Genomic DNA, 10,187 nt, shown 5'->3' with positions numbered 1-10,187 from the left:
GCTGAGGCAGTGCTGTCAAGGTTCCTGCTGGATTTCTGACTGTCACTAACTGGTCTGCCCCCACCTGCAAGCAATGTCTCTCTGCATCCCAGCCACCATTACCTTCATCCACTAATCTCTAGCTCTATCTCTCTATCTCTCAGGCCTCTCTCTGTCTTCAAATAGAAAAGCAACCGTTGCTGTCTTCAGATATAACCTAGCCCCTTTAGGGGCTTTCCGGATGAATAGCTTCTCAGTGGGTACTCTGAGATGCTTGCTATAGAAACCAAAGGAGAAAGAAAACTCTGGAAAGTCAAAAATACGAAAGCCTGCTGATGAACCTAGTTGCTATTCTTCTGTATTGTCAGCTAATTCCACTTTCGGGTGCGTACCAAGGAGGCAGAGATATTCTTGCCTTGTAAATTCTGTTTCCCAGCTTGACCTATGTGTGATTCTGGACAGCATGGAAAATGAGCTGAGTTCCTTGGGTTTCCAATATTCTCTGCAATCCAGCTGTGCTGACTGACAGATCCCTCTCAGGACCATTTGAGTGTAACTCAGGACATAGGGGTTCAGCGTGTGAGGCTGATTTTGCTTCTCAGGGCACATTCCACCTTCCCACCCTGTGATTGGCACACCTACCTTCTAGACTGGTCAGCGTTGCCACTCGGCCACACTTTAGAAACTGGTTTTGTGTGTGCCAGAGTATACTGAGGTTCCATGTTTACGTTGTTTGTTTCAATCCTTCTAGTTGATTGTGGGAATAAATTGGATTGTGTGTGCCTGTTTATCTATTGCCTAAATTTAATTTAGTTTAACAATCATCCATGCGGATCATACTAAGGCTGCAAAGGTGACATAAAATGTGATTGCACATCTCTCATCCTCCTTACACTGGTAAGTCAACAATGAAAGGGAATGTATTGCAGAATATGTTCAGAAAGATACAGGATCCACAAAGCTTGTCCCCTTACATTACATGGTTACACATGCTCTGCCAGGGGTAGGATCCCACTGAGAAGAAGAAAGACAGGAAGAAGAAAAGTCTCCTTGTCAAGCATCCCTCACAAGAGCTGAGCCTACACCTGCATCCTCTGGCTCCCATAGACACCTCTGAAGAGCGCTGTGCCAAACTGTTCTCAAGGCATAGGTGTGGAGTCAATATCTCACTTCACAAAATAATAGTGAAACCCAAAAGAGTGAAAGAGACCTCAGTGGACCATCAGCTCTAACACTCCAGGAAGGAATTCAGTCTTCTAACAGAAATTTGGTCCTACCCAGGTGAGGGAGCCCTTTCTGAAGAGATGCAGAAGTGACTCGTTAATTTTTTTCCTATTCAGCTATTTGATGGTGGAGGAAATCTGCTTCTGGCAACCTCCACCAGATGGACATCTCAACTCATTTCCACAAAGTCCCTCAGATGATTAAAAATGGTTACAAAAATATCTACCTTGTCATCCAATTTTCTTCCATGACTTGCTCCTCCGCTGGTAAATTCTACCAATTTCATCAAATGTTCTATCAAAACCTTCTTATTAGAATGTAAAAATAATGACCATTGTAGAAATCCAAACATGTAAAAAAGGGGGGGCACAGGAAGTGTGTGGTGTAGTTGGAGATAAATGTGTGACAATGACACTGTCATTAACAGAAGAGAGATGTCTTAATGAAACTGGGCACGAATGACACTTGAGGAGGCTGGTGACAGATGAGCAGAGGGATGAGAAACAGCCACAGAAGATGGACCAGGCAGAGAACACAGCTTATCCCGAAACTCAGAAGCAGAGGTGCCCACTGTTTAGAGAGTTGTAACGTCCCTCCTGATAGGTGGTTTGCACCAAGTAGCAGTAGACAAACAAACCTAGAGATGCAGGGGGCAGGAGCCAGTTCAGGGAGCCTGACACCTGCCTGGCAAAGTCATTTTATTTTTAATGTAACGATTAGAGGGAATACATGCCATTGAAGAGTTACTGAGACCTTTGTTTGGTTCTGACAATACCCTGTGCTGGCAGGATGGAAACACAGTGGATAAGAATAAGCTAGAGTCAGGAAGAGATGGACTGAAGAAGGATGAGAAGCAGAAGAGTGGCTGTGTGGGAAGACAACTAGAAAAACAAAGAGGAGAAAAAAGATGTAAGGCACAAAATCTCACCATAGCTTTGGTACTGCCTGGGGTGTTTGATAGTTTATGGGAAAGGGAAAGTTAATGTCTTGGTTTGGTTTGGTTTGGTTTGGTTTGGTTTGGTTTGGTTTGGGGTTTGGTTTGGTTTGGTTTAGTTTGCTTGTTTGTTTATTTGTTTGTTTGTTTTTTAATGATGTAATCTCTAGTGGGCATGACTACACTCCAGGGTAGACCTCGCTCCCAAGACTAGCTGGGCACTATCAACTGGACTCCTCAGGGAGCGAAAAAAGAAAGAAAGAAATCTGAAAGTTGATAGGAAAGGGATAAGAGGATAGAGAAGGTAATTATGGGAGGAGCTGGGGAAGGGGTAATTATGTTCAAAATACATTTTATAAAGTTCTCAAGGAATTATAAACATATTGTTTAAAAATGATCTGGGAATGGAGGCAGAGAGATAGTTCAGCTATGAAGGGCATCTGCTGTTCTTGCAGAGGACCAGGGTTTGGCTCCCAGTAGCCATCATAGTGGTTTGCACCATGCTGTAACCTCAGCTCCAGGTGATCCATCGCTTATGTCTGGCCTCCACAGGCACCAGGCCCTCATGAGATACATAGACTCCTAGGCAGGCAAGACACTCACACACATAAAATAAAAACAAATACATCTATTTTTAAGCGACCTGGGACAGCGCGAGGGCCTTTAATCCCCACTAAGTGCATGGGGCACTGCAAGGCCATCTAAAACTCAGTTCATTTGAGAGAAGGGTTAAGAAATGAGACAGGAGGCAGGATTGAACCAGGCATGGGCTCCTGAAAGAAGTGTAAAGGAATGAGAGCTTCACTGCATGCCTGATTTAGAACTAACTTGGCCGTTATGCATTGAGAAGCCTTTTACTGTTACTAAAGTTTTTTGTTTGTTTGTTTGTTTTGTTACTCTATATAAGTTCACAACCTACGGCTGAGGAAGCGGGGCTATGTAGCATGAAATACTGTTTGCTCGTTCACATCTTAACCAGTGGATTGTTTTTCAAAATTGCAGTCAATCCTTTCAAATCTTTATCCCATTTAATCAAATTGAATGAATATATATATTTTAAATTCCAGTCAGCTCTCTTGCTCTTAAAGCACTCATTAAAGGAAACTTGTGGAGGAAAGGGCTTATTCCCTTGCAGTTTTTAATAACATTTCTTTGTTCTGCATATTTAGCCTTTCCATTATTATGTGTCATGAGGAGTTTCTATTCTGGTCCTGTCCTGTGCCCGATATGTTCCCTTTCTTTAGATTGAAGAAATTTTTCTTCTATTCAGGATCACACACACACACACACACACACATACACACACACACACGCATGCGTGTGTGTGATTATATTTGTATGTAACAAATATAATTTAAAAGATGAGGCTTTAGAATTTAGGGCCATGGTAGAGGTTTTAGGAAGGGTATCTGAGAAGGACTGGAAGGGGTCATGCTATAATTCTAATTAAATTAAATATATTTTTGAAATATTTTCAGTTTCTTTCACCTGGGATTCCTCTCTTTCCTCTAACCTATATTTGTTGGTTTGGTCTTTCTATAGTATCCTAGATTTTTTGAATGTTTTGTGCCTAGGTGGGTTTTTTGTTGTTGTTATTGTTTTTTGTTTGTTTTTTATTAATTTGACATTTCTTTGATTGAGATTCGTTTCTTCTTCCTTGACTTCAAGACCTGAAATTGTCTTTTCTGTGTCTTTTAATCTGTTGGTGAGGCTTATCTCTGAGGCTTTCGTTTGACTTGCTTAGGTTTTTATTTCTGTCTTTTCTAAGTTTGGGTTTTCTTTAGTGATTCTATTTCTTTGTTAAATTCTCCTTTCATGTCTTTAATTGTTTTCATTATTTCGTTCAACTGTTTGTCCTTTCATGGTCTTCATAGGCATTTATTTTGATCCTTTTTAAGTCCTTTGCTATATTAATAATTTTGAAGTCCTTGTCTTGTGCTTTTCCCAGAGCCTAACACAGCAGGGTTGCTGGCTTCTGGAGGAGGTGTCATCTTGGTTATTCATATTTGTGACTTTACACTGGGATCTAGGCTTCCATTCCCCAATGTAGATACCTGGTCTTGTCTTTGTTAGATGGGTGTTCCATTCCTTGGTTCCACTTGTCCAATCTGGGTCCCAGCCAAGCGTGGCAGATGTGAGGTCCCTAGTACTGAGCCGTCCTTCAGGTTGATGAGAAGGTCACAAAAGAAAGGAGATGGGCCAAAAAGAAAGGCTGACGGGGTGGCAGGGATGACCCCTGGGTCCACACCAAGAGGCCGAGTGCCAAGAAGATGGTGGTGGGCGGGGAGGATGGGCTCAGCCAAGCAGGCCGCAACAGGACTAAGAGGAAGTCTGAAGAGACTGGAATAGAGGACAGGAAAGAGGATGTCGTTCCACCGTGTCCCTGTCTAGTATGGAAGCTTGGGAACTTAATAATATCATGTTATAGTTATTGCTGTAGCTATATTGAGTATAAAGCAGAGCCCTTCAATTCAGAGAACTCAAAAGCTATATGATGTTTATGAGAAACCCGCTTTAAATATGAAAGTCAGGCTGATCAAGTATACATCAAAGAAAGTAATTAGCATGGATAAAGTCTTCTTGTAATGACCAGAAATACAATTCATCAAGAGGCCATAACAATTCTAAATGGTTTTGTATCTAATATCAGAGCCTCAGAATCATTAAGCACAGCTTGACAATACTGGGGAAAGAAACAGTAAGTCTGTGAGAGCCAGGGATTTCAGCACCCATCTCTTGGTAATTGCCAGAATATCATTTCCTATTTAGAAAACCAAATAGTACTATTAATGTGGTAATTCTAGTATGTTCCTTAAAGGACTGCCCACACTGATTCCATACCTGACAGGCTAATTTACAATCCAGTCAGCTGTAGACACAGGCTAGCTTTTTTCAGTATTCTCACCAACAAGAGTTGTTATCTTTTGTTTGTTTGCATTTTTATTTATTGACTCTACATCCTGATTGCAGCTTCCACTCCCTCCTCTCCTCCTAGTCCTTTCCACCCACGCATTCACTCCTTCTATTCTCCTTAGAAAATGGGAGGTCTCCCATGGATATCAACCAGCCTTGGCACATGAAGTTGCAGTAATAACAGTCACATCTTCTTCTCTTGAGGAAGACAAGGTAGCCCAGTTAGGGGAAAGGGATCTGAAGGCAGGCAGTAGAGTCAGGGACAGCCCCAGCTCTGGCTTTTTGAGTCTTGCATGGAGACTCAGACCCAACTGCACAACTGGAACATGTGCGGAGGGCCTAGGTCTATCCCAGGCATGCTCTCTTGGTTGGTAGTTCAGTGTCCGTGAGCCACTATGGGCCTATTAGTGGTAACCATTCTGCCTAGGCTAGGCTAAGATGAAATTAAAAGGTGGTTTTATTTCCCTGTTAAATAAGGGTGTGTGTGTGTGTGTGTGTGTGTGTGTTGTGTGTTTTCTTTATAACTGCAGAGCTGTTCATTTCTTTAGCCCGATTGTTGTTTGGGTTGTTGGGGATTTTTAGTTTACAGTGTTTAACTGGGATTGCTTTGCCTACTTGGGGTCTTTTGTGTTTCTATGGGGATTATCGTTATTTTTTCTCTTTTAAAAGATACTTTCTTTTTGTTTTTGTGCACACATGTATGTGCATATGTGTGGGGGTATATGTGCATGAGTGTGGGTACCTGTGGAGGCCAGAGGGGATGTGTGTGTGTTAGATTTCCTGAGGCTTCCCCATTTTTTTTTTGTTCACCAGCTCATCATGTTGTTCAATCTCCATGCATTTGCATATACATGCTCTGTGGTTTCTCTTGCTGTTGATTTTTAGTTTTATTCTACGGTGAGTAGAGAGAATGCCAACAATCATTTCAATGTTCTTGTATCTGTTATGATTTGATTTATGACCTAAAATACAGCCTATTTTAGAGAAAGAAAGACTCCATGCATTGGTGAGAATGAGCATTTTGGAGAGTTTGGAGAGTTTGTTTGTTTGTTTGTTTGGGTTCTGTAGATGTTTTTTAGATCCTTTTGATCTAGAATATTATTTAACTCTAATGCTTCTCTGTTGAATTTTTTCTGTCTTGATAGCTCATATATTGGAATGCATGGAGTGCTGAAGTCACTCACTACAGCTATGTTAAGGTCGATCTGCATCTTAACATACAGTCCTGTTTATTTTATGAAGCTGGATTGCTGAAATCCAGTAAACACACACTGAGCTGCTGTATCATCTTAGTGAAGTGTTCCCTTGATCAGTATGAAGTAGCTGTTCCCTCTCCTCGCTGCTGTTGACTTGAAGCCTACTTTGTATGAAATTAGTACACTGATACCTGCTTGCTTCCTGGTTCTCTGTGCATGGAATGACTTCTCCCATCTGTTTACTCTAAGGCCCTGCTTATTTTCACCAGCAAGGTAAAACAAACACCTCTTGAAGGCAAGAAATAGCTGAATCTTGAATTATAGAGCAACCTGCTAGTCTTTTTGTTGAAGAATTATTCATATATTCTGAAAAGTAGCCACACCTTGCAGTAGATGCTGAATTCGTGGCTATTTCTTGTCATTACTCACTATTCTCAACTCTATCTAGCCCACATCGATTTCCCTTTGTTGGAATTCAGAATGAGGCACCTGAGCCTGAGTTTATAGAAGGAAAAAAGAGACAGAGACAGATATCACCAGGCCTCTTGCAGCAAGGACACTAGAACAAGGGTTAGGACCCCAACAAATCACACTCTCTTCTTCCTAAGAGGACTGCCTCCTGCATGTTTTGACATTTTGGGTTCTCCTGGAGAGGAGGTTGTCATGCTTCCCTGGCACACAATGTGCTAGTTCTCAGCATTCTAAACCCAGTGCCTTTGATCTCATCTCTTGAGGGATTTCTCACCCTGTGTTATTATATCTGTCAGCATTATTAGCCAAAAGTGTCCTCTGTCTTGGAGGAAGTGACCATGCATGGTGGCTCAAGGAGACCAGCGTCTCAGCATCCTTTCTTTAGATCCTCAATGCTATTACAAAACAAAGCTATAGATAATGCCCCCCTAATAACTGGGTTCTGACTTCTTTGTAAGATCAATTTCCTGTTTTATAGGTTTGAAGAATGATACTCCTTGACCTGAACTTAGTCCTCTCTGTACTCACTTGCCACTGAACTGCTTTACTTACAAGCACTCCTACTATAACTTCTCACCAGAATGTATCGTATAACATGGCTCCACCTTCCAGTGTAAATGTCACTGGAAGTCTCAGAGACACCCTAATAACTACCAGTCACAAGTGCTGGTTATCGCAAATACTCATTCTTAGAAAGTGTCACACATCCAATCCACTGGAAGTATAGAACACAGAGCGGGTGAAGTGTCCCATAGCCTGCAGATCATTTCTGGTTTTCAGGTTTATTTGCTCAAAGACAACAAGGATAACCATTTTGCTTTCTGATTTTTTTTTAAGTTACAATAAATAAAAATAAGTTCACTTCTATATGAACAAGAGTCTTACCAGGAATGTGTTCTTGGGGGCAGATTGAGGTCTCTCGTGATTGTTACAATCAAATTATGAAAACCAGAAGGGAGAACCCGTGTCATGATTGTTCTGAAAAACCAGGGGATTTCTCCTTCTATGTCATTGGCTGTGCTGCTCAGCTCCCAGGTAGGAGTGTCTACAAACTGCTGTCAAATCTTGGCTACTCCACCAAAGAGCAGTCAGGCCAAAAAGTATACACAGGCTCTGATTTAAAATTGGAATTGGATATAATAAATCATTATAAATTTACATATGCAAAACTATACAGAACTTATACCAAGTCATCTAATAATCAACAGATTCATTTAGACATGCCAGGACCAAATCAGGGACTGTAAAGAAGAAACGAGCAGAGACAAAGGAAGGAAAGAAGAGACTAAAGGAAGGCAGGGAGCAGGAGGAGGACTCACAGATATCAATAACTTCAAACAGTTAAGAAAGAAGAGAGAGCCTATGGAGCTAGTCCTGCACGCACCAAAGCGCAGCGTTCTCTGTCCTCAGCTCTGTCACCCTCACAAATGTTAAGCACACATGACAAAGCAACTCATTTTATTTTCTTAGAAAAGACATGAGGGCTCAGTGGGTCAAGGCACCTGTTGCTGAGCCTGATGACTGAATTTGGTCCCAAGAACTACAGAATAGAAGGAAGAAAATTGACTCTACGATTGTCTTCCAGCAGACAGCTAGACCCACACACAATAAAAATGTAATTTTAAAAATCACTAGTTTTACATCTGGATTCTGTATTGTGTGCTGGTTAGTTTGATGTCAGAGAAGAGGAGGAACCCTCAAAAGAGAAAATGCCTTCATTTGATCATAAGATGGGGCTATAGGCAAGGTACAGGGCATTTTCTTAACTAGTGATTCATGGAGGAGGTCTAGCCTATTGTGGGTGGTATTGTCCCTGGCTCGGCAACTGAGTTCCATAAGAAAGCAGGCTGAGTAAGCCATGAGGAGCAAGTCAATAAGCAGCATCCTTTCATGGGCTCTGAGTCAGTTCCAACTCCTGCCTCCAGGTTCCTGCCCTGCTTGAGTTCCTGTCCTGACTCTCTTCAATGGTGGACTATAATATGAAAGTATAAGCCAAATAAAACTTTTCTTCCCTAAGTTGGTTTTAGTCATGGTGTTTCATCATAGCAATACTAACCCTAACTACAACAATTGAATCTGTAATGACTTCTAATTTTAAATGTTGAACATATAAACATCTTAATCTTCTGTCATCTTTTGGTTTAAGTTTGAAAATATGGTCCTTCAGAAATTTTAAATTCTAGCAGAGTCTTGTCTAACGAAATATACTCGCTGCTTCTTGAACATTTTGAAAGACTTTGTTTTAGTTCTATTCTATTCTATTCTATTCTATTCTATTCTATTCTATTCTATTCTATTCTATTCTATTCTATTCTATTCTATTCTATTCTATTCTATGTTCTATTGCTGTGAAGAACACTGCGACCAAAGTAACTCTTATAAAGGACATTTAATTAGGGCTGCCTTACAGTGCAGAGGTTGAGTCCCTTATCATCATGACAGGACCATGGCAACAGGCATGCTCAGACAGACACAGTGCAGAAGAGGTGGCTGAGAGTTCTACCTCCATATTGGGAGGTAGCGGGAAGAGAGAGGGAGAGGCATGGAGCTTGTCTTGAGTATTTGAAACTCCAAAGCCCACCCACAATGATACACTTCTTCCCACAAGGCCACACCTCCTGATCCCTCTTAAGGGTCACCACCCCCTAATGACCATGCATTCACACAGGTAGGTGGGGATGGGGTGGCATGGCAGGCAGCAGGAGCAAGAGGCTGACTGATCCCATTTTCATCCCACACAGGAGGCAGAGAGAGTGAGTAAGAAATAGAATGAGACAATAAACCCTCAAAACTTCCTTCTAAAAGTTCAATTAACCTCCCCAAACAGCACCGTCAATTAGAAGTCTAGTGATCAATATTGAACATATGAAGGACATTTCTCATTCAAATCACCATGCATAGCATTTACTGTTGTGTAGCTGTTTGTTAGTTGTCTTCCTTAGTACTCTGTTAACCTTGAAAAATACCTTGAAAAGTACCTTAGTACTCTGTTAACCTTGAGAAATAAAAGACAGCTAAAACCCAGATTTTTTGAGATGTAATATATACACCATATGACTCATTCGTTTAAAATATGCAATTAGATGATATTTGATTTAGTTACAGAGTTGTCTGCTGCTGTTGCAGCTATAGATCTTTATTACCCTAAAGTGTTAGGTCCAAATCAGACTCCAAAATGGCAGTACTGCTGGCAATATCATAACATAACGACTGTTATTGGTTAAACAGAATCCAAATTGGAGCTTTCTGATGACTAGAAAAATCACTACCTCCCCACGAAGGCCAACTACCTCGGGCAAGAGCATCTCGTTCCTGGTCAATCCAAACAGCCTATATCAGCTCAAAGGCTCCTACTGAATCAAATGAAATCTGCTTTCTTTTTTCTCTTTTCCCTTCTTTCCTTTTCCTTTCTTTTCTTTCTCTTTCCTTTCTCTTCTTTCTTTCTTTCTTTCTTTCTTTCTTTCTTTCTT

Source organism: Grammomys surdaster, unplaced genomic scaffold (assembly GCF_004785775.1).
Source record: "Grammomys surdaster isolate TR1022 unplaced genomic scaffold, NIH_TR_1.0 125985, whole genome shotgun sequence".
In the NCBI taxonomy this organism is placed as follows: Eukaryota; Metazoa; Chordata; class Mammalia; order Rodentia; family Muridae; genus Grammomys; species Grammomys surdaster.
This window is presented reverse-complemented; position numbering follows the sequence as displayed.